At 46.4% G+C, this 25,499-nt stretch overlaps 1 long non-coding RNA gene across 1 annotated transcript; it reads left to right on the top strand.

Annotated features, from left to right (window-relative positions):
• Nucleotides 1-1,144: 1,144 nt before the first annotated feature.
• On the top strand, nucleotides 1,145-24,653 carry LOC119800451. The gene is made up of 4 exons (XR_005283021.1): nucleotides 1,145-1,398; nucleotides 2,222-2,307; nucleotides 22,999-23,049; nucleotides 23,478-24,653. It is a non-coding gene; the product is annotated as an uncharacterized LOC119800451 (long non-coding RNA).
• The last annotated feature ends 846 nt before the right edge of the window (nucleotides 24,654-25,499 follow it).

Raw genomic sequence — 25,499 nt, 5'->3', positions numbered from 1 at the left:
CTTTTGGATAAGGAATCCCACCAGGACAAATCTTTAGGGCATAACTCCAGCAGCTCCAGGAAGGCAGACTTGGGGCTGAAAGGTGGAGGTTAGGTCCTCCAGCGGAAGGAGTCCCTGGACCCAGAACATGTTACAGAGTTAGCTCTGGTGAAACAATGGTGTCTGCTGGACGTGGCCCATGAAGAAGAGAGGGGTCCAGCGAGAACTTGGTTCCTCACACACTGGGATTAAGATGGCCGCAGTATGTCCAGCCAGAGCGGGGCTGGAGCTAGAGGAGGTTCTAGAAACCAGGAGAGCAATGAGCAACAGACACACAGATCAATGCCCTCAAGACCTCGCCTGAGTTTTGCTTTCCGATAGCGTTTGCCACTTAGTGAAGGAGTAAGTAAGCTGGAGTGGGTGAGAGAAAGGCTGCTCTGCTTCTTTTGTCTGTGCCGAGGTTTGCATCCAATATGAGTTCCAGGATCTGTGTGAGTCCAGTTCTTCAAGGGGTCCGGCTCCTCAGGTTATGGGCGACAAGAATGATGCAGGAGTCGGGTAGATGTGCCTCGAAGCAAAGGAAGCCACATTACTAGTTTCCTCACGTGGCACTTGACGTGGTCATCCTGGGTATAGCCAGCAGAGGGCAGTGTCAGTCTGTGGAAACTGCAAGCAGGGGCTAAGCTTGCCAGGCGCGGTGGGTGCCTAGTCCTGAGGGACGAATTTCCCTGCCTGAAGCATCTGGGGGCAGTTTCAGGAGTCTGCTTTTTAGAGCGGGTTCCTTCAGACACTCAGGATTCCACTCCGGAAGTGTGGACACGCTTTCAAGACACGGGGATTCTGAGCTGATCCCTGTCCTACTGCGCCCCTCGCTTTCAAGAGACAGAACTTTCTGGTTGTGCTACTTGAGATCACGTGATCTTACAAGGGGCGGTGGTGAACCGCTTGGTTGGGGAAAAGTGGGGTGAAGGTTGGTAGCTGCGGAAGTCGCGCTAGTTTAGGGAAGCTGGGAGGGGCAATGAACGTCTTTAGAGGGCTGCTGGGGGAAACGCTGACTAGGCATTCAGCGCCCTCTGAGAGGAAATGAGCCAGTGGGTGTGCCCCATTCTTCAAGGGAGCCTTGAGTGCCTCCTAGCCAGCTTTAGCTGCGTCTGGGTCGCCATGATGTGTGCATCATTCATTCAGCAAACACTACAAAGCATTTCCCACTGTAAGTTCCCCTCACCCAGAAGTGGGGATTCTGGAAGGCTCCAACAGCCCCAGAGCCAACTCAAGGAGTTCACAGGGGAGAATAGGGAGCAGAGATGACTCCTGATGGGTCAGTGAGACAAGAAGCTTGAGAGAGCTCAGACAGACACACGGAGACAAGGCCTCCTTGAAGAACTGCTGAGACCTAGGCTGCTAGGGGCGAGTTCATAGGTAAGGAAACAGATCTGCCTTTGTGGGCCAGGGCAACGGAATCGCAAAGGCCATCAGCTGGGAGAGGGTCTCTGGGCTCAAGGCAATCTGCTTGGTACCCATTGATACCACGAGAAGCTTAGCTGTATCTAGGCCACTTAGAGACGGCCTTAATATTTTAATTGCAATCATAGGTTGCTTAATAAACGGACTTGTTCTGAGAAATTTGTCACTACCCGTTGTCACCACTGAATTTTATATCTAGATGTCATCTAACTGCATACCTAGGGTATATGATATGTGTGTATTTATGCTTATATATGTATGTCTCTGTGTTAATATAATTGTTACATAGTAGATGACATAGATACACATATATGCACACACTGTATGTGTTATATATATTCTATATAATATTTTCATCATATCTAGAATGTTTATATTATATATATATATGTATGGCATAGCTTCTTTCACCTAGGATTCAAACATGAAGAGCTTGTTTATATGTGAAATACTGCATGTAATGGTAACACAGTGGTATTTGTGTATACAAACATCCAAGAATAGAAGAAGAACCACAAAAAAACCGGCAGCAGTGTGGTGGCTCATGCCGTTAAGAGGCAGAAGCTGGCAGATCTCTTTGAGTTCGAGGCCAGCCTGGTCTACAGAGTGAGTTCCAGGCTAGCCAGGCTGCACAGAGAAACCCTGTCTTGAAAAATCAACCAACCAAATAATCAAAAAAACAACCAACCAACCAACCAACCAAAAAAAAAAAAAATAAAATAAAACAGGCAGGAGGAATTTTTTTCATCTGCTTTAATCTTACTGGTTTTATATACAGTTTGCCGTTGACTGAGAAGTCATTGTGTGACACACAACTTGGCAGTGGCATCAGGGCAGTGAAGAATGCAGGTCCCCAGCTTAGAGGTGGGTACCCAAATTCATGATTGCCAATGTGCTGTGCCATTCTCTCTTTTCTTCTCTGACTCTCTTTCCCCATTGTTCCTACTTTCTCCAGAGTGTACAAGGTGTGTATGTGTGTGTGTGTGTGTGTGCCTGTGGGTGTGTGTGTGTTGCCATCTGCATAAACCTGCCCCATGCTTACAGTGGGGGTGTCTCAGGAGGATCCACTATGGACTTTCAGCATCTAGGAAGGGCCCAGATTGCTTGGGCCTCTCTGGCTGTTCAGGCTCCTCCCTAGAGACTCCACTCAAGCTGTTGCTGCTGCTGCCAGTTTTCATCGGTGATGCTAACCAGCCTCCTGCCTCTTGCCTCCTGGGTGCTGATTCAATTAACCAAGGTGCCCACCTCCTGCAAGAGCCGTTTATAAAATCAACTGGGGCAGCTGCAGACCCCAGGCAGGGTAGGGCTGGTGGGAGGGGGGGTGGTGAGCAGAGAGGAGGAGGTACAGGAATGAGAGCCTGGGAGGGGTGTCTGATCCAATTAGGTGTTAGGTTGGCTTGCTCCCGGCAGGCCGGCAGGCCGCTGTTCATCACTGCTTGGCTCTGGCCCTCTACTGCCCAGTGCAGAGCTGAGTCTATCAATCTTCTAGCTGTGGCCAGGGTTAGTGAGGGAGTGGGGAGTAGTATGCAGACCGCCTGCCACACTTCCATGTGTGTAGAGTGCTTGGGACAGCTTAGTGCTGTGCTTTGAGCACACAGGCTGCAGTGTGACTCCCCGGGTTCAAGTTCCACTTCTGCCTGATGGCGGCTGTGTCTTTGGCACACACAATGCTTTGCACCCACGGAAAAGGAGAGGGTAATGCTACCCATCTCTGAAGCTATGGCAAAGATGCAAGGAACAGGTGAAAGCGGAGGCTCCCAAGATAGTGCCTGGTACACGCGGTGCTCTGGCGTCACCCTCTGTCTCCTTTTCACCCCTGACAGCTCCCCAATGCAGCAGGCAAGTTATTCTCATCTTATTGAGGGTCACTAGGTCACAGACAGGCAGATTGTCCCTGGTCTCTGCAGAGCAGGCTTGGGCTTTGTAGCGGTGGAAGGATTTGCTTAAGAGAGATACCTGCGGTTCTAAAGAGTGAAGAAAAGAGGAAGAAAGGTCAAGAAGAGGTCAGGAAAGTGTTGTCAGCGGCCTCTCCTTCATACCACTAGAGTGGGGAGGGGGGTTCCTTTGGGTGAATACGATGTGCGCATGGTCTGCTATGCCTAGGAATGGTGGAGCGGGGCCAGGCAGGCTGCTGCACAGCCTGGAAGGCCTTGGCTAGCAGCAAGGCTGGAGGCCGGGCAGCCTGGGGTAGCCCTCCTTCCTACTCTCAGCCTCTGCTCACGCCAGGCATGGTGGGAAAGGGAAGGGAGCTCGCCTCGGGCTGGGAAGAAGCACAAGGGGGCCCAGCTAGTGTCACTTGTTACCTGGTGTGGTTAGTGCAGATCCTGGGACCACTACCCTGTAGCCAGAAGGAGGAACTGGGAGGAATGATTGAGGAAGTTGAGGAGGAGTGGGTGTAAGCCCGGAGACTATTGGAAGCCATGTATGGCAGGTAGGCTCACAATCCCCACACATGGGAGGCTGAGGCAGGGTGGTTAGTTTGAGGATAGCCTGGGTTACATAGTGAGAACTTGCCTCTAAATAAATGCATGTATGAATGAATAAATTAAAATAAAATAAGAGGTTCAGAAAACATTTAACACAATATAGCTTCTCTCTTTTTCTCTTTTTTTTTAAAAAAATATTGATTGATTGATTGATTTATTATATATACAATATTCTCTCTACATGTATGCCTGCAGGCCAGAAGAGGACACCAGACCTCATTACACATGGTTGTGAGCCACCATGTGGTTGCTGGGAATTGAACTCAGGACCTTTGGAAGAGCAGGCAATGCTCTTAACCGCTGAGCCTTCTCTCCAGCCCCTTTCTTTTTCTCTTTCTCTCTCTTCCCCCCTCCATCCCTCCCTACTTCCCTCTCTCCCTTCCTCTTTCCTCTTTTCCCTTTTTTTCTCTTTCTCTCCTTACCCATTTCTTCTGAAATGTTTGGTGTGTTCAACTCCTCAGTGTAAATGAGGCCCCCAGAGCTGCCAGAGGTGAGGATGGCCATTTCCTGCTCCTGGGGCCAGAGTGTGACTGGTTAAAAAAAAAAAAAAAGCAGCCTAGTCTGAAGCCATAGGGAGGCACACACAGATAGAACTGTGGGCACGGCTGGCCATGTTTCCCCTCTGAAGCCTTCTCTTTGCCTTATGTCTGCAGAGGCTAGAGCTCTCTGGAGGCCCCTGGAGTTGAGGAACACCTTACCCCTGGAAGTGCAAGGGACCAGATGCCTGAACCTGAAGGGATCTTAGCAACCCTCTGGCCTACAGCCTCATTTCCCACCTTAGGAAACAGAGGCCATGCGGACTTTTCCATCTCTCAGCCATGTTTACATCTATGAGAATCTGTGCTGGTTGCAAGGGACCGAGTTTCCAATGCGGTGGCTTTGGACATCCATAGGGAGCCGGTTTGTGACTTTGCACTGGAATAGGAGAGGCACCATAAGGACGGGGACTCCTGGTCCCCTATTCCATCTTCCTAAAAGGACAGGTCTCTCTGAGCAAGAATTTCTTCCCTCCACAACATCCCTGCAAGTCCCTAAGCAAAGGCCCAAGGGTGTGTATGAGGCTTGGGTTAACGGAGGGCAGCTGAGACCCAGACTACTCCTTTCCTGCTGGTCCCTCACTGCTCTGCACCAAAGACAAGCTATATGGACAGGTTTCCTCTGGTAACGACCCCACCCTGTCACCCTGTGCTCTAGTCCCCGTGGAACTCTGCTTTGCCGCAAACTTGATCACTGAGTCCAGGGGAAGTGACACCACACAGGCTTGGTGGAGAGAAGGCAGGGGGTAGAGAGGTGAGTTGGGACGGGTCCAGTTGAGAAGGACAATGTGAGCTCATGAGGAACGGGCTTGTATCAAAGAGAGGAAGAGAGGGCTAGAGGTGCCTGGACCTGGGGTCATCCCAGGAAGCCAGAGAACAGCACAGAGAGTCTTTCTCTTTTCTCCTCCTCTTTGGTCTCCTCATCCTTCTCTTCCGTTGTATACTTATGTTTATTCTTATTTGTGTGCATGTGTGAGGGGGTAGGGAGGGGCGTGTGTCAAAACAGGAGTGTAGAGATGGGAATATGACTCTTAGGGGTTGGTTCTGCCTCTGCTGTTGAGGTAAGATCGCTCTTGTTTTTGCTGCTAAGCTCTGTGCTCTGGGCTAGCCTGCCCTTCAGCTTCCCTTGTCTCTGGCTCCCATCTCACCTGGTATTATAGATGCTTGCCACCACATCTGGCCTAAAAAATGTAGTTTCTGGGGATTAAATTGGGGCCGTTATCTCCTTGACACCCCTTCCCCCCAAGTCCCTTCCTTGGAGTAATAAAATGGCTCCTGCAGTTACCAAGTGACTGGGGAGGTTGGGTTGTCTGAGGCTGAGGGCTATACTTGTGAGTGAGCAAAGTGGTGTCCTGATGTCACTGTGACCAAAATAGCCAACAGGAACAACATACAGGAGGAAGAATATACTTCAGCTCAGAGTTTCAGAAGTGTCAGTCCATGGGGGTGGTGGAGTGCATCAGAGGAGAACAGCTTACATCATGGCGGGCCTGCGGACAGAGGTAGAGGGATATTTATGGTGTTGCCCTTTAAATCGGTTGAAGCCCTGGGAGGGTGATGCCACCCACTTATAGAGGAAGGAGAAACCACTTTAAAAGGATATGAATAAATTCCTTCATGAGACCATGACCACAAACAGAGAGTTATTTCTCATGGTCAAGAGATAAAATGCCTGGGACCTCTCTTCCCAGCCCAACCCCATCCCCTAGGGATTTTGCCTGTTGGTATGGTCCCAGGGTTTCAGAAGTGTCAGTCCATGGGGGTGGTGGAGTGGATCACTGTAGTCAGAGACGACTCTTTCGTTCTCGGCTGCCCAGACCCAAATAATCACACAGAAACTATGGTGTCTTCCTCCTTCAGCAGCTACATGGCATCTCTCTGATTCCACCTACTCTCTTTTCTGTATCTCTTCCAGCCTGGCTTTACTCTTCCCTGCCATGCAGAGGGGAATCGCATATCAGGTCACCCTCCACCACCCCCTTTCCCTCTCAGTTCTTTCTGAAAATGTTTCCAAAGACATACCCGTGGTGTGCCCCCATCTCCTAGGTGATCCTAAATTGGGTTATTTGTTTTTAAAAATCTTTTAGTTCTTTATATATTTTAGATGCTTTCTATCAGATGTATAATTGCTAAAGATCTTTTCCCATTCTGTGTGCATCTCCTTTCCCGGAATGATGCTGGCCTTTGTTGCACAGAAGTTTTTTTTTTTTTTTTTTCTCATGGTTTATTTTTTTTATATTTAAAAATTTCCATCTCCTTCCCTCCTCCTCCCCCTCCCTCCCCTCCTCCTCCCCCTTCCCTCCCCTCCTTCTCCCCCTTCCCTCCCCTCCCCTCCACCCATACCTCCCCTCCCTCCCTCTCAAGGCCAAGGAGCCATCAGGGTTCCCCACTCTATGCTAAGACCAAGGTCCTCCCAACTCCCCCCAGGTCCAGGAAGGTGATCGACCAAGCTGAGAAGGCTCCCACAGAGCCCGTCCATGCAGAAGAATCAGAGCCCAGAGCCATTGTCCTTTGCTTCTCAGTCAGCCCCCGCTGTTGGCCACATTCAGAGAGACGGGTTTGGTCGCATGATCCATCAGTCCCATTCCAACTGGAGTTGGTGATCTCCCATTAGTTCTGTCCCACCGTCTCCATGAGTGAACGCACCCCTCTCGTTCCTGACTTTCTCCCTCATGTTCTCGCTCCTTCTGCTCCTCATCAGGACCTTGGGAGCTCAGTCCAGTGCTCCAATGTGGGGCTCAGTCACCTTCCCCATCTGTCGCCAGATGGAGGTTCCCTCACGGTCCTGACTTTCTTTCTCATGTTCTCTCTCCTTCTGCTCCTCATCAGGACCTTGGGAGCTCAGTCCGGTGCTCCAATGTGGGGCTCTGTCATTTTCTTCATCTATCGTCAGGTGGAGGTTCTATGGTGATATGCAAGAAATTCATCAGTATGGCTATAGGAACTGGCCTTTTCAGGCTCCCTCTCCTCAGCTGCCCAAGGAACTACCTGGGGGCGTCTCCCTGGAAACCTGGGAACCCCTCTAGGGTCAAGTCTCTTGACAACCCTCAGGTAGCTCCTTAAATTAAGATATATGCTTCCCTGCTCCCATATCCACCCTTCCTATATCCCAAGCACCCCATTCCTCCGAGCTCCCCCCGTTCTCCCCTTCACACTTTTCTCTCCCCATCTTCCCTTGGCCTAGTCTCGCCCAACCCTCAAGTTCCCAATTTTGCCTGGCGATCGTGTCTACTTCCAATATCCAGGAGGATTACTATATCTTTTTTTGGGAGTTCACCTTCTTATTATCTTCTCAAGGATCCCAAATTTATAGGCTCGATGTCCTTTAATTATGGCTAGAAACCGATTATGAGTGAGTACATCCCATGTTCATCTTTTTGGGTCTGGGTTACCTCACTCAGAATAGTGTTTTCTATTTCCATCCATTTGCCTGCAAAATTCAAGATGTCATTGTTTTTTACCGCTGAGTAGTATTCTAGCATGTATATATTCCACAGTTTCTTCATCCATTCTTCCACTGAAGGGCATCTAGGTTGTTTCCAGGATCTGGCTATTACAAATAATGCTGCTATGAATGCACAGAAGTTTTTAAGTATTACAAGGTTCCATTCTTAACTCTGGTTTTAGTGCCTGCAGTGTTGGCGTCCTGTTAAGAAAAGCCATGGGGTGTTTCTTTTCTGTTCCAGTCTATTTGGTGTTCTGTATTCCTCTTGTACCTTGATATATAGAGATAGGCACCTCTTTCTTTAGGCTGGGGAAATTTTCTTCTATGATTTTGTTAAAATTATTTTTTGTGCCTTTGACCTGGGTTTCTTTCCCTTCCTCTATAGTTATCGTTTGAAGGTTTGGATACTTTTTGCCTGGATTTTTTTTTTTTTTTAGAGTTTGCATTTTCTTTGACTGAAGTGTCCATTTCTTCTATCAAGATCTCTTCTTCTAGACCTGAAATCCTCTCTTCCCTGTCTTTTAATCTATTGGTTAGGCTTACCTTTGAGGATCTGTTTGATATCTTGAGTTTCTCATTTCTAGTTGAGTTCAGTTTGGATTTTCTTTAGTGATTGTATTTCTTTGTTAAGCTCTATATTTATGTCTTGAATTGTTTTCATTTAACTGTTTGTGGCTATGGTCTCATGAATGAATTTATTCATATCTTTTTTTGAGGCCCTTAACATCATCTTAATTGCTATTTTGAAGTCTTTGTCATGTGTTTCAGCTAAATTGCTTCCCCCTCCCCCGGGACCTATCACAATAGTGTTCCTGGCTTCTGGAGGAGAGGTTTTGTCTTGGCTTTCATATTGTGTTTCTTTTTTTTTCTTTTTTTTTTTGTGCAGAGATTTGGGAATCTGGAGTTGGGGTATTTGGAGTTTTTATTGGGTGGGTGTTCTATTTTTCAGTTGCTTGTTGCACACTCGGATCCTAACCAAGTGTGATGGCTGTGGGGTCCCTGATAGAGAGTGTTTTTATGAGCCAGCAGGAACCACAAAGGAATGGAGATGTGCTGGAAAGAGTCTGAAAGGGGTGGTGGAAAAGAACTAGGGGGACTCTGGGTCCACACCAAGAGGCAAAATCCCTAGGGGGGTGGGGTAGGCTGGGAAGAGAGGCCCCAGGCTTAGTGGTTTATCTCTCAGCTATGAGTAGTAGCCATCTATCAACCTCCACGAGGTTAAATAAGGTGAGTGGAAATCGTGTCCCTTTATTCAACAACAAGTCGTCATTGTTTCCCAAAGCACCCCATGGCAATCAGATGCCAATGTTCTCAGATGTCTCCATGAGTCATCAAGTAGAACAATGGAGAGAGGACAGGAGGGACCCACAAAGGCATAAACAACTCAGGTTCACTCTTCTCTTTTGTTTCTTCCTCCACGCTGGCCTAAAATGTGCAATCCTTCTGTCCGGGGTGATAGGCATGCACCGCCTTCCTGGATAACTCATCTGTTCTTGGCTCCACTGGCTCTCTCTGGGGCTCAGCCAGAAGCTGCAGGAATAGACAAACCCTGACAAAGCCCCAGGACAGAGGAAGGCTTCCCTACCTCTGGCAGCTAACAGGTGCCTGAGGGCTAGGCTCTGGCTCCTTTAAGAGCTTGCCCTTTCCTGTTGGCCCAGGCAGGGAGATGGATGATGGTCTCAGGAGAGGGATGAGAGCTGGAAGAAGAATTGATTGGAGAACAGACCAGTAGGCAAAATCTCTGGCAGATCAATGGAGACCATCTGCACAGTGGGCTGCAGTTAGGGACTAAGTGAGCAACTGGATTCTGGGCCTGGTATCTACTGCCCTACCCCCGCAGAAGGGAACAGTGCTGTCTCCAGCCCTTTCTTGAACCCTAGGACAGCTCAGGAGCCCTTTCCATAGAGCCCACAAGAAACGAGGCTCACTGTTCCAGACCTGAGCATGTGGATAGCTATGATCCAGTGTTCTGGTAGCTTAAGAGATGTTCTGCCCATACTGGGCAGTATTGTGATGGGATCCTCATACTGTTTTGTCTAGCTAGGATTCAGTGTCTGTAGTTAAGAGGTGTTCTGCTCTACTGGGCAGGATTTTGAGGAGGTCTTCACTATAGTGTCTGCAAGTAGAAGACTTCTGAATGTCTATAGACGTGCCATCGCCGGGATCTGTGCACACCAGTGGGTCTCTGCTAGAGGTAGGGTGACATCCTGCCACCTCACCAGCTCCTCCTCCGGGAGATGTGTGTGGATCTAGGTTCCATTCCCTTTACACTATTCCCAAGGTGGGGTAGCATTTTGCCTGTCAGGCTGGGGGTCCCTAGCTAAAGGGAAGGTCTCATAAAGAGGGGCAATCTGTAGCCCCCCTCCATTTTTCAGAGGTGCTTCTGTCTGGATTCTCTAAAGTTAGTGCCCTGGCCAAGTTCAGAACTGATGAAGGTAAGGGGCAGGAGACAGTTACTCCAGGCCCTCTTCTGTGGGATAAAATCACTGGCTCCTTTTACTGGTAGGCAGGCCAGATTTGTAGCTATAAATGCAGCTCAACATGCAAAGCCATAAACTTACTCAAACCACTGGGAGATTTTTCTACCTTTTTTTTCATTTATTCTTTTTATTGAGCTATATACTTTTTCCCTATTCCCCTTCCTTCCTCCCTTTCCCCTTCCACCTCCTCCCACCCCAATTCACTCAAGAGATCTTGTCTTTTTCTCCTTCCGAGGCTGATCCATGTATGCCTCTCTTAGAGGTCTCTTTGTTGTCTAGGTTCTCTGGGGTTGTGGACTGCAGGTTGGTCATTCTTTGCTTTATGTTTAAAAGCCACTTATGAGTGAGTACATATTATATTTGTCTTTCTGGGACTGTCTGGGTCTGGGTTACCTCACTGACATCTATATTTTTTTCTTTTAATATAACTTGATTGGTTAGTTCTACAGCATGAACTTTGTAGGTGACTGTGGTATGCCATGGTGTTTAAGGTTGGATACTCCTGCCAAGGTCTCACACTTCACCTGTCATCACTGTGGCCCTTGCTGTGGATACTGATCTGGGGCAGTGTGCTCGTTCTTCTGTCTCTTGTGAGTCCTAGCGTAATGACATCCCGCTGGAATCCCAGGCATTTTAGAAGCTGGGGACAAGGTTGCTCCCATTAGCGAGCCATACTTCCTGGAATGCCAACTACTATGTAGTAGTAGTTTTGAACAAAGACAAAACAAGGCTTCATATGGGGAGGGGGCAGACTGTGGAGGGGTAGCAGCCTGGGGACATCAGGGCTTAGAACTGAGATGTGTCTTTTCCAGGAGTTTGAAGAGCTAAGTGATTCCAGCGTGGCACTGAGGTTGGATGCTGTGTGATGTGGGGGCTGACTCCTCTGTGTAGATCTTTTTGAAGGCACTTTGAGGTGGGGGATGAAAGGATTATAAAATACCCCTGGCATGTAATTCATCCATGATGGCTTCCCTCCATGGGCTCATAAAAGATTTTAGCATTTCTAAAAGCCTACTTTATAAAAGGCAAATGCCCCATAAAGTGGCCATGGCTGGTGTTCATTATCAACCAACACCCCAACTGGGGTCATTCCAGTAGGAATTAGATGGCACCCAGAAATCTGATCCTAATAGTTTCCATGTGTGCACATGGGCATGTGTATTTGACATGTCTTTGGGTATGTGTGTGCATGTTTTTGAGTTGAGGGCAGGAGAAGTTTTTTATTCATTCAACAAATATTGATCAAACACTAATAGAATGCCAAATGGTAGTCTTGGTTTTGCAGGATTGGAGAATGACCAAGTAGGGCCGCTTGTTTGTCCCGGCTGCCCAGAACCAAAATAACCATACAGAAACTGTATTAATTAAATCACTGCTTGGCCCATTAGTTCTAGCTTCTTATTGGCTAACTTTTATATTAATTTAACCCATTTCTATTAATCTGTATATCACCACGTGACTGTGGCTTACTGGGTAAAGTTCCCAGCATCTGTCTCTGGCTGCTCCATGGCTTCTCTCTGACCCCACCTCCTTTCTCCTAGCATTCTGTTTACTTTTCTCTGCCTAGCTCTGTTCTCCCCTACCATAGGCTCAAAGCAGTTCTTTATTCATTAACCAATAAAAGCAATACATAGACAGAAGGCCTTCCCACACCATTTCCCCTTTTCTGTTTAAACAAAAAGGAAGGCTTTAACATTAACATAGTAAAATTACATGTAACAAAACAGTTATCAAGCAAGAATTACAGTTACAATATTTATATCTACTTCCTATCTATTCTTCAACTCCATTAAAGACTCCAGAAGGATATAATATTACCTAAGTAAATAGGAGGTGAATTGTAAGCAACTTCCAAAACTCTAGAATTGATAGAGACATCACACTGCCTGGACAGTCACCCAAAGTTTCTTCTGTACTGTTGGGGCATCCATCTTCAGCCTACAAGTCCATAGTATCCAGTAGACTTTTCCACAAAGCAGGAAATTTCAAAAACAGTTCAACCTATATTGGCAGTTTTCAGTCACTTTCTTCTGTGTCCTGCAGAATGTCTAGCAGACTCATGAAGTAGGAACCCTGAAGGACCATCTCACCTTTAGGCAAGTTCATCAGTCATTTCTCACAGGTCCTGCATGTCCAGTTCATGAAGCAGTCCAGGCAATGGCAGTTTCTTGCCCAAATGGCTAACAGATTCCATAAGGAGCCTCTTCAATGCCCATCTTCCTCTTGAAGTTATTGGTGATGCCAGGAGCAGATATGTCTCATTGTCATGAAAAGTCCTAAGTTCTTAAACATTTTAAATGTCATATTCTGTAGTCTTTGAAAGGTTTGAAAAATGCCTATCCATCTGAAATACATCTCTGTACATCTAGAAAACCTAACTAACATGACCACAAACTTGACTATTATAGATGACTATCTATTACATTCCATTTTTAAATGAGCTGCACAAACACAATACCTTAATCAAGAGCAGAAATATATATACACAGTATAACAAAATTGACCTTAAATTTGTATCAATAAACTAAGATCCATACCCATGCAAATCTCTATAGCATATCCCCCTTTAAATGTAAACACACATTTATAGACAATCTTTGAGTATGTGTGCGCATATTTTTGAGTTGAGGGCAGGAGATTATTTTTATTCATTCAACAAATATTGATCAAACACTAATAGAATGCCAAATGGTAGTCTTGGTTCTGTGGGATTGGAGAATGACCAAAGAAATAAGACGCCTTTGTCTCCGTGGAGCTTACTTTCTTTCAAAGTAGAAGGGCAAGAAACAAGGTAGAACGAGAGGTGAAGGTGAGTCAGGAAGAACGATGGAGAAAAATGTGGCAGGGAGAGGAGAGGCTATGGCAGAAGAGGTGCCAGCTTCCTGGCTGGACTTGGCTCTGGGGGAAAGGACGGAGCCTGTGACTACAAGTGCCAGGATGAGGAGAAGGTCTGCAGACTCCTGGGACATGGTGCTAAAGGAGACCCTTTCTCCGTGTTCAAGGTGCATGCCCACTGACACCTGCCTCCTCCGTGCATGCTCTTTTTCCACGCAGTGTTCTAAGAATCAGGGAGCGCTCAGGGCCCAACAGAAGTGGTGTTTTCTGACCAGACCGAGTGGCTCAGTAAGCTCCTTGCCAGCCACTTCCTGGATATATTTGTTACTTTTCTAGCTGTGACCAAAATACTAGTGAAAGGAGGAAAGCTTTGCTTTGGGTCCCACGTTCAGGGGGTTCAGTTCCCCCGCCACTGGTTTTTTGGCCCCATGGTGAGACAGAACAATATGGCCACAGAAGCTGTTTATTTACGTCATGGTGTACGGGAAACAGAGACAGGGAGTACAAGAAGGAGCCAGGGCAAGATGTAGCCTCAAGGACACAATCCAGTGATTTAACTTACCTTCTTCAACTAGACAGCATTTCCTATTTTTCACAGTTTCCAATAATGCGACCATCTTATGGAATCTGTGAAGAGACAGAGGAATTCATGCATTCAACACGACCATGAATTCGTTCGACCCTGGTGACGTGATCATCCCTGGAAACACCGTCACGGACACATCCATGGGTGTGTGTTCTGCCAGTGCACACAGTTTTCCATCCAATCAATTCAATAACTTGAATTTGCTACCACACCAAGGAATAAGGTGCCAGCTTACCTCTCATAATTTTTTTCCCTCCTGTGTGACGAAACTTCTGGAGAGGCATAACACACATGTCTACTCAACCCAGATAGGGATTCCACAACAGATCAAAGTATGGATACCACTAAAGTCCAAATGGTTGAACCAATGAGTTTTATTGGGCTTACTTACAGGTGTCTGGTGAGGAGTTACTCACAGGATTAGAAATGACTCAAAGACAGCTGAGTCACTAAGACCCACTCCAGTATGAATGACAACTCACAAAAACTGGGAAATCTGAGCACACACTGCACAGCTTATAGGCAGCTCAACAGGTTGGAGTGTCCTTTCCAGGTCTGGGTGGTTTCTCTCTTTTTTTCCTACCCTAACATCCACAGCTTTCGGGGGGAATTACCAAACTGAGATGGTGTGAGAACAGTTTGAAGACAGGCTGGGTAGGTGAGGATTTGTTTCATACAGTGCTTGGACTCCCTCCTTACTTCATTTAGCTGCCAAGGGTCTTCTTTAGCTAGGTGAGGGGGCACAGAAGAAAACAGCACAGAAGTGCCCAAAGAATCTAATGAGGGAGGTTGACAGTGCCCCAGGGTATGATGCGGTGCTACTGGGGGATGATGGAGGAAATAGCTCTGGCATACTTTGGTCCAGAGGAAGGAGGCCCAGCTACCTGAGCATCACAGGTTTCCAGGGATGGTGACATAGAAGCATTCTGAAGATAGAAGAAGGAAATATAGCATTGCAGGCTGAGGGGCCCATGTTTGGTCATTATAGTATGTTCTTTGAGTGTGGTGGGAAAAGGAAGGGCGCCAAGTCACAGGAGAGGCCACTGTGGAGTAAGAAAGGGAAGAGGACATTGTGGTCTACTGTGAGAAAGGCAGAGGTAGCCTGGGGAGGACATTCTACTTAGAGTGGTGTTCAATAAGAGTAGCACCCTTATGATGGAACAAAGGACCTTGGAACTACAGAAGGAGAAGGCTGGCTCCACTTAATCCCTGTGTTTATAGACATAGAATTGGGCATAGAGGAGAGAAGATAATTGCCCAAGATCCCATGGTTACACGTGGACTGAAACCCTCACGCTTCAGGACTCTTAGCTCAGTGTAGCTGTATATATTGCTGTTGTAAGAGGTAGCTTGTTTGTTTCCCAGCCACCCGGCAGCTCAGACCCGAAATAGTCACAGAAAACTATATTATTTAAAACACTGCTTGGCCAATGAGTCTAGCGTATTTCTGACTATCTCATATCTTAAATTAACCCATCTCCATTAATCTGTGTATCGTCATGAGGCTGTGGCTTACCGGGTAAAGTTCTGGCATCTGTCTCCGGTGGGATTCCATAGCTTCTCTCTGACTCTCTCTCTGACTCCACCCTTTTCTCTCCCAGCATTCAGTTTAGTTTTCCCCGCCTAACTAAGTTCTGCTTTGCTATAGGCCAAAGCAGTTTCTTTATTCATTAACCAATAAAACCAACACATAGAAAGAAGGGCCTCCACACCATACTGCTCTGTTCTAACACTTTTGAAGTATGAACTCATTCATCTTCATTCCCCACCAAGAAGAGCTACAGTGGTTATTGCTTTCCCATTATTCAGATGAAGAACCTTAGGCCCAGTGGTTAACTTATTCAAGGTCACACAGCTAGTATACAGGGAACAGGTATAGGAACTCAGCAGTTTGTGCTAGGGTCCATGTTCTTCCTCCTAGAAGTAACATAGAATCATCTGATGCTCTGGCTAACTAAGAGTGTGGTCCATAGCCCTTATCTAAGCATGGCAATGCTGTTTTTGAGATCTTTTCAGTTCTACCCTCCACACTGTCTGTGAATGCCCCAGTGCCACATGCTATCGTTTGCAGCCCTTGCTCTGTGCTGTGATGTAAATCTTTCCACTGTGGCCGGATTCCCTCCATGGCTAACTTTAAGTCCTCATCTGAACATCAATCAGCTTGAAACACTGCAAACTCTACAATGCACTTCAAAATATACATCTGGCTTCAGAATATCACCATAGCAGCACCCCCTTCCTCCCAAACTCTTCCTGAAGCCCCCTTTCCCAGGGATCTCCTGCCTTCCCATGTCTCATCTTTGATTAAACTAAGTTTACGTAAATGGCTATGATTTGAAAGTTCTCATCTTAGGATGTTTATTTCCTCTACTCAAAAAGAAATAATAATAAAAAATTCATGGAGTTCTGCCTACTATAAACATTTCCTAGAAGGGGCTTTGGTGATTTAGTTCAAATCTTGGTTTTACAGATATGGAGAGTCTGCTTGGAGGGTCAAGAGACTTGCTCAGAGGCAGCTAGTAACTTACCATGTTAGAAGCCTGCGTCTCCTGGTCCCTGACTTGCTTTTCTAACACATCTGAGCATCCTTCTGCTGTGTGTGTGTGTGTGTGTGTGTGTGTGTGTTGATCCAAAAGCAGGTAAAAATTGCACACCTTAATTGAGAAGTTAAGATGAAAAGGATAAAACTATTGGCACGGAGGAGGGAACCCTACAAGGTATTTTGGATCTGCCTCCTCAACCTGTAACTTTGAGTCAGAATCTTAAATGCTTTGAGCATTAGCTTTATCCCTTTAAAATGCAGATATTATGAATATTTGCCTCACGAATCTCACAGGGATATTACGAAGATCAAAGGAGATAAATGGCCAGCAAAGTGTGTCTACTGTAAGGAAACACAAATGGCTCTTAAATGCAGATGACGACTTACCACCTCATTTAGAATAAGAGAAATGTAAATTAAAATTACACCATGGTAAACAGTTTTCCCACCTATCAGATTGGCAACAGGCCAGAAAGTTGATACCACACTGTAATGGCGATGCTGCGAGGAAATAGGAACCCTCATCCTTCTCATGGGAAGAGAAATGTGTATAACCTCTACAGAGGGTAATTTGGCAATCGCTGTCAATGTTTTAAATACATAGCTCTTCTGACCTAGCAATTCCACTTTTGGGACTGTATCTTATAAATATATTTGCATAAGTGCCAAGGATCTGCTTACAGCTCTTTGTTATGGTGACGTTTGCATCACTACAACAGGCAAACATTTGAAATGTTCAGTGCCCATCAAGAGAGGTGTTTCTGGGCTGGGGGTGGGGCTAACTGTGGAGGAGCCCTTGATTACTATCTTGGAGACCCTGGGGTCCACCCCCAGTAGTGAATAAAAGCAGCTGTCTCTTTAAGATGCTTTCTCTTCCCATTCTGCTGTGATTAGGAGCCATTAAGACACCATGTGACTTGCTGCCTGGTCAGAAGTCACTGTTTCCAATCAGGAGGGACCCTGTGTCCTTTGAGAATGCTGTTTGTGTGGTTGCTCAGTCCACTGGACTTCTTGCTTTTGGGGGACCCTATTCTGACACTTTCCTGCTCCTCTCTGAGGGGCATCAGCCTATCCCACTGATATCTTGACAGCCCAGAAACAAATCCTAGCAGACAGAGGCCTATCATCAATTAGAGATAGGCAAGGGACTTACTATCTATAGAGAGATCTGCAGGAGGCGGGGCTGTCGGCAAAGGGAAGCATCTTGTCTCCAATTAAAGTTCTAAGGATTCATCTTCCACTCAGCCCCCCTCAGAAATTGACATTTATTAGGTTGTCAAGGCTGATTTTTCCTCCTGGCCCTTTCTCGCCCTCAATACTCTCTCTCTCTCTCTCTGTACAGACACTCAAGTGAATAAAATACCTCGGTTTTTCAGTTTGGCCTGGTTTCTTGGTTTTTGATAGACGGGAAGGTGATTCCTGGAGTGGGGGACACAGGCCCAACTCTGCTGAGGAGGTAGTGGTCTGAGGCTCATGGTAGGCCTAGAATCTGACGTGAAACAGGTCTCATATAGAGTCAAATTGCCAACTGGGTGTTGGGAGAGTCCCTCCCCCCACATCACCGTAAAAAAAAAAAAGTCCCCCATGTGCCATTCAATCTGAGTTCCATCCCTGGATACTCTCCCCTGTGCATTTATCGAGTCCTGTTCCAGGTCTCTCTGCAGTGGACATATATTCCTCTAGGGGGGGAAACTCACTAAACCACTGACGTCCTAGGAACACTGAACTCTGAGCAAAGAGGCTCTGAAAACAGTCTGTTTTTTTTTTTTTTTAAGATTTATTTATTACACATACAGTGTTCTGTTTGCATGTATACTTGCAGGCCAGAAGAGGGTACCAGATCTCATTACAGATGGTTGTGAGCCACCATGTGGTTGCTGGGAATTGAACTCACGACCTCTGGAAAAGCAGTCAGTGCTCTTAACCACTGAGCCGTCTCTCCAGCCCCCTCTGAATACAGTCTGAACTCTTGCAGAAAGGAAGGCGAAGAGGAAGGGATTTGCCCAACATCACTCAGTGCGCTGGTGACAGTGATGTTGTTGTCACCCGAGTCCTCTAACCTGAAGATCAGTGGACTTCAGTTTATCACAATGGTTTTCTTTGGTAACAAGAGGAAGCCTGGCTGGATGTGAGCTCAGAGCCTCCAAGTGAGAGAAGACAAACAATAGGTACAAACAGGCAAGGCTAGTGTGGGGGCAATCTTTTTCTTCTTCTTCTTCTTCTTCTTCTTCTTCTTCTTCTTCTTCTTCTTCTTCTTCTTCTTCTTCTTCTTCTTCTTCTTCTTCTTCTTCTTCTTCTTCTTCCTCTTCTTCTCCTCCCCCACCCATTTTGGTTTTTCAAGACGGTTTCTCTGTGTAACATCTCTGGCTGTCCTAGAACTTTCTTTGTAGACCAAGCTGGTCTAGAACTCACAGAGATCCGCTTGCCTCTGCCTCCCGAGTGCTGGAATTAAAGGTGTGCACAACCACCGCCCAGCTCTGAAATATATTCTTTCTTGTGCTCTTATGGTTGAGACTGTCTGTCTTCTTCCTTAGTGAATACTATTCTGCACAGTGTATCCTGTGCAGTGCTGACTTGGTGGTTATGAACTGTCTTAGTCTGTGCTTGTCTTGCAATGTCCTTATTTACCCATCAGTTTTCAAAAATGGCTTTGCTGGAAGCAGCAGTCTTGGTTGGAAGTCTTACTTTCAGGCCTTGTCACATATTGTTTTATGTTCTCCTGGCTTTTACAGTTCCTGGAAAATAAAATAGAGGAAGCGTAATGTTGGAAGAGAGAGAGGGTACAGAATTCAAAAAGGAAAATGCCTCCAACCCTTAGAGCAGCTGCTTTGTGGGTCTTTGAAATTTATAGACTGACAGTTGCATACACGGGGGTGTAGAGGGGTGGTTGAACTTGTGGATTCTTGTCTTTCCTGTGGTTTATGATGGTGTTGAGCTTGTATTGGACAAGTGTCTGATGCCTACCAGAATTGTTTATTATCCTTACTTCTTTGCATAACAGGAGCTTTGGTTGGCCATGCTTAGCTTTTGTCTGTGAGTTGGGCTGGTTCTCTTATACTCTGGAGGTTCCTAAACTCATTGTCCTTGGGGGGGTGACTAATATATAATAGAGGCTATTTCCCAAGTGGAAGCAACCACAGGTACTGTTGTCTGATCAGGTGGAGGACATGGCATTGTGTTTTCTTCTTTCTTTCTTTCTTTCTTTCTTTCTTTCTTTCTTTCTTTCTTTCTTTCCTTCTTTCTCTCTCTCTCTCTCTCTCTCTCTCTCTCTCTCTCCTTCCTTCCTTCCTTCCTTCCTTCCTTCCTTCCTTCTTTCCTTTTTTCCTTCCTTCTTTTCTTTTTTTTTTTTTGAGACAGGGTTTCTCTGTAGCTTTGGAGCCTGTCCTGGAACTAGCTCTTGTAGGCCAGGCTAGTCTCAAACTCACAGAGATCCACCTGCCTCCGCCTCCTGAGTGCTGGGATTAAAGCCATGAACCACCACCACCCGGGTTAGTTTTGTGTTTTTAAAATGTCCTAGGTATTAATACCCTTGATGAAGGGAAGGAGTGCGCTTTAGAGTTCTGAGCTCTGCATCAGTCAGCGGCAGAGGGATGACTCCAGAGATTGATTCTCTCACTGGCTTCATGCTCAAGGCCACCAAATTCTAAGGTTAGTTTCAGTTGACAAGGTCTGTTCTCAGCCAGTGAGGACAGGAATATGCACTACTCTTTGTGAACTGAACCTCCTGCTGTATGCCCTTTCCGGCTTGTCTGTGTCTAGCCGCTCTGTTCTTCACAACTGCCTCTCAGGACTGTCTCTGTGGCAGGATGGATTTCTGCTTGTTTCTGTTCATTGGTCTCTCAAGATAGCTTAGTTTCTAGGTTTCATATATTTGGACCCCCCTGAAGATGGTGCTAGGCCACCGTCTTGCTAGTTACACAAAATGACACAGTGGGATTCCACTCCACTGATGACCTGGTTGCTAGGGGAAGCACTGTCTCACGAGAACTCACAGCTGTGTGAGGTTTGTGTGGACTTGTCATGAGGGTAGGATTGCCAGGCAGTCTCTTTCCCCCTAGGCTGCCCAGCTTACCTTCTGGATAGGTCATCTGTTTTCCGTTCCCTGCCAGGAGCAGTATTCAGCTTGGCTTCTTTAGGTCTGTGGTCTATTCCTTTCTAGGTACTTTTGTTCCTTTAGCTCAACTTCGTGGATCATGGAGGTTCTTCCTTTTCTTTCTTTGGAGTATTCTTTTTTATTCTCTTCTTTCCTTTCTTCCTTTCTTCTTTCTTTTTCGAGACAGGATGTGGCTGGCCTGGAACTCACAGGAATTAGCCTTCCATCGCCTCCGCAGTGCTGGGACTGAAGGAGTGCACTGCCACACCAGATCTAGTCTGTTCTTTCTTCTTCTTAACATGGAGGCTCTGTCCCTGACTTAATTTCAAGCATCTCATTCTGTTGCGCTGAGGATAGGCTTGGAGAGACAAGTGGTGAAGCACAGAGGGGCTCACTCCTGCAGCAAACCAGCTAACACGACAGCGGTGAACATCTGGGTGATAGCAGTGGAGGTGGTGGATGTTGAGAAACGACCGGGTGCTTGAAGGTTGCATGCCTTGGGAGAGTGGTTTCGGGCATGGAAGAACACAACAGCGCTGATTGACATGGGGAAGGCTGAGGGAGGAAATGACCCCTTAGGACGGGACTTCCAAGTGTCTATGGTGGTTGAGCAGTAGCCGCAAGTGTGAGTCGAGAACTCAGACGAGTCTGGCTTAGATAAAGGAAGATGGGCATTTCTCAGTATTCAAAAGCCACAAGGCAGAGTGAACTTACTTAGAAATTGAGTGTTTGTAGAGAAGATAGTAAATAAAAAACGTAATGCCTGGGGGTAGTCTAGACAGCAGGATGCGGAGGCGGACCAGTCAGCAAAGACAACACAAAGGGCGGGGCTGCAGTATGAGTGAAGGACAACCTGGGCGTGACTCTGGAGCTCAATCCTCATTGGTTATTGCTGGTGAGACGTTTCAACAGGAAGAGAGGCAGCGCAGGGCCACAGAAACTTCTCTTTTTTCAGGTAAGCAAAAATCGCGGGTTGAGGAGGGAAGCGAGGAAGTGCAGCAAATTTGAAGAGAAGAGAGAAGACAACAGGGCTTCCAAGAGAGTGGGAATTTTGAGCAGCACAAGTTACCAGTGGCAACTCCAGAGTCCCCTTACATTTTTTTTTTTTTACATTTGTAGTTTTAAAAATTTGTGTATATTAGCTACCTTTTCTGTTGCTGTGACAAAATACTATTATCACAGCAACTTAAGGAAGAAAAAAATTATTTTTGGCTTATGGTTGCCGAGGAAGATTCCATCGTGGTGGGAAAGGCCGGGAAGAAATTGGCAGGTATAGAAGCAGGAGCAGGGAGCTGAGAGCTCACTCTCTTGACTGTAAGTAAGGAGCAGAGAGAGGAGAACAGGGTGAGACTTCTAACTCCAAAAGCTCACCTCCACGGATGTACTTCCTAAAGCTTCCCAAACAGCACCACCCACTGGGGACCAAAGTGTGCGAGCCACTGAACCTGTGCGGAATATTTCTCATTCAGACCACTGCAGGTTCGAACGTGTGTGGGGGAGCAGCTGGAGGGTGCCACAGCACAGAGGTCAAGAGGAAGTTTGCATAGTTAGTTCTGTCCTTCAACTATGTAGGTCCCTGGAATTGAACTCACGTCACCAGCTGTAGCCACAGGCATCTTTCCCAAGTGAGCAATGTAGTCCTAAACTCTGCAATCCTAGAATCACTATCTATATTGGAGGCACTGAGGGGCTTGGGCCAGCTTGGAAGGGAGCTTGACAAGGAACTCTCAAAATACTTTAGGTCAAGAAAACCTCAATTAATTCTATAAAGGATAAGATAAGCTGTAGCCAGGGCAGAGAGTGGGTTAAATTTGAAGTTCTCCCATGACCCACTAAGGGTAGGTCTTACATAAGCAGCTGGAGGGGAGAGAGGGGCCTTCTGGGTAAGATGAGCCCTCCATCTTGGAACTAGCGCCATTGCCCCAGCTGTGTTCAGTCAGCAGGGTGAGAAGGAAGGTGCAGAACCAGACAGGCGTTCACAGAGATGTGGCCAGGCCTCTCACCGAACAGGAGGGAAATTTCATAACACTTTTTTCTCACCCTCTTCCCTCTAGTAGACAGACACTTAGGCAAGTCTGAGGGTGTAGCTTGTGTCTCTGACTTACTTCAGTTGACAAGACACATACAGATATATAGATGCATACATGTGCACATACATCTGCACATGTGTACGTACCCCTTCCCCTCCAACACACAACATATGAGTTTGCACATCAAGGAATCTTTTTGAAGGGGGAGGTGCAAGGCCATATGGCTTAAGAAAAAAAGACACTGTTGCCAAGCCTGGAGACATGAGTTTGAGCTCGTCCATAAGGTGGAAGGAGAGAATTGATTCCTGCAAGTTGTCCTTTGACCTCAATATGCAGGCTGAGGTATGTAACCCTTAGCATGTGCACGCACACACACACACACACACACACACACACACACACACTTTTATTTTTAAGAAGTAAAACCAAAACTAAAACTCCCAGTCATCTTGGGAGGTCATGAACTTTTTGCAAAGATGTTACCGTGGAATGAGGATAAAGCATTTTCAAATTCCCTTTTAGGAACTCCCTCTTCTGACTGTTCTCTGTCGGCTCACTCTTTGCATTTCAGGGGTAAGTTTGATTTCTAGAAACAGCATTGAGTTATTGAAAACCATGTATGATGTCTAAAATGAGAGATTAAGGTTCTTATGGCCTCTGATGAGGTTTAATATGGCTGGGATAAGGCTTACTTTTTCTGTTTAAAAGGGAATATACTTCTTCCTTCAAACATATAATAAGGAATGGTGAGTAAAGTACTTAGTATAGTTTTTGATCTATGGGCATTTCATAATTGGTAATTATTAATATTCCTAAAACAGGGATCCTGAAATGAATGGGAACATTGATGAAAGAAATGTCATGTCCCCCAAGGTGAAGGCTTTGAAGGGACAGACTTTATCTAGAATTAGAAATTAGAAATTTTGCTAAGTGTTAAAAAAATAGCATATTCATAACCTCATAATCTTATCTCTTATTCTCCTTTATCAACTCCATGGCAGGAGGACTAGAGGACTCCAGGTCAGAGAGGAGAGTTGCTGAAGGAGGTCATCTGGGGAAGAATGAAGCCAACCCCTAAGTCATTCCTTAGGACCACCCATGTCTGTCCCCGGTGACAAAGAGGCTGCCAATGCTCTCCCGTCCTCTCTCCCTCCAGGCTGGGATGCCGACGACAGGGGACTGAAATGCTTCTATTAGAAGTTCTTGTGTTGGACATAGACTTTTGATCCTGAAGGACAAGAGCAAATTGCTGTGGAGAAGGGAGCAGAGGTGTAACTTACAGCTTCGCATACAGAAGAGACCAGATAGTCCTCTCCTGAGGCCAGGTCTCCATAGAATGAGAGTGGAGCCAGCAGGAAGGCTATGGGTGTTTCTGTAGAAGGGATGTGGAGAGAAGCGGCTCACCCAGGAGACACTGAAATTCAATCCCCTCCTGCACAGTCAGAGGCAGAGCTAACCCTGCTGCATGGCTCCCTCCTCAGGGGACACAGGATGAGCTTCCTGGCAGGAGCTGTGCAGGGTGACGGTTCCTGGGGGCATCTTTCCTCCACAGGGAGCAACAGAGAGATCTTATCCTCATCTGGACTCTGCTCCAACTCTGGTGGCTTCCTTTTCTAAGCCTCCATTTCCTACAGAAGGGACCGACGGCTTGGAACTTTATCAGCGTTTCCCATACTTTGGGTTCTTTCACTTCAGCCTACAGATCTATACCAAGACACAGTGTGTGCTCATATTTGTACGTGCACATGTGGACAGCCATATGCTGCGTGAGGATCTTTCAGCCAAAGATGGATCCAACCCATGGCAGTCAACCCTGAAGATTGACTAGGGGCTAGGGTGTCATAACATCCTTGGTTTGAGTAAGAACGGTGTACAATGTTTATACAGTGATACCATTTTCTAATGATGCATTTCTCAGAACATAGCTTTCTCATCAAATGATGTATGACTATATATACGATGTTTGTACATGTATGTTTGTGAATATATGTCATCTACCTATCTTAGCTATCATGTATGTACGTATGTGCGTATATCCATCCATCCATCCATCCATCCATCCATCCATTTATCTTCTTCCTATGAGCCCAAAATTGTAAGAATCAAAGTTATAAAATATGAAATTGGGTGATGAGTAAAACTCTTCCCAGTTCTGGTATTTTAAGCCTATTTTAATATTTAAATTGATCCCCAGAGAGCCTCACGCTTGCATACAATGTATTTCGATTATCTCCACCCCTGCACCGCTCTTTACCTCTCCACCCTCTCTCTCTCTCTCTCTCTCTCTCTCTCTCTCTCTCTCTTTTTTTTTTTGGTTTTTCGAGACAGGGTTTCTCTGCAGCTTTTTTTAGAGCCTGGCCTGGAACTAGCTCTTGTAGACCAGGCTGGCCTCGAACTCACAGAGATCCGCCTGCCTCTGCCTCCCGAGTGCTGGGATTAAAGGCGTGCGCCACCACCGCCCGGCCTCCACCCTCTCTCTTAACTTCAAGTCCTCTTAAAAAATATCTGACTGTTGAATTTGTGATACCTGTGTACACATGGTGTGTACAGGAGCATGGCCAACCTACCGGGGGACCACACCGTGAAAGAAAACTGACTCTGTTCTCCAGAAGCCATTAACTTTCAGCGGCTCCTTAGCTGGGGGCGGGGACTTGTGAGCACCTCCCCTCTCCGTGCTGGCCGTTGATTGGCTTGATCTTGTTCAAGCAACCACAGCTGCTGGGAACTCAGGAGTTCCTTGGTCCAGTCAGGTCAAGAAGACATTGTTTTTTCAGGTCCTCCCAAACTTCTGGCTCTTACAATTCTTCCATGCCCCTTCCCTGACCCTTGGGACTAACCACTGGTTTGCTGGTTTTGTGCGTAAGTCAATATTATAGGGTATTTCCACATAAACTCTCAAGTGCAGCGTTAGTTCAGAATCGTTATCCTGTGACTGTTGCTTGTTCCTTGCTCTCACGATCTGGGATTGGCTGCAGAGGTTTACAGCCCATATCACTTTGTCACCTTTGTTTTTTTCTTTATAG

This window comes from Arvicola amphibius, chromosome 13 (genome assembly GCF_903992535.2).
Source record: "Arvicola amphibius chromosome 13, mArvAmp1.2, whole genome shotgun sequence".
Taxonomy (NCBI): domain Eukaryota; kingdom Metazoa; phylum Chordata; class Mammalia; order Rodentia; family Cricetidae; genus Arvicola; species Arvicola amphibius.
Note: the sequence above shows the minus strand (reverse complement) of the source record. Positions and strands in the feature narration are given on the sequence as shown.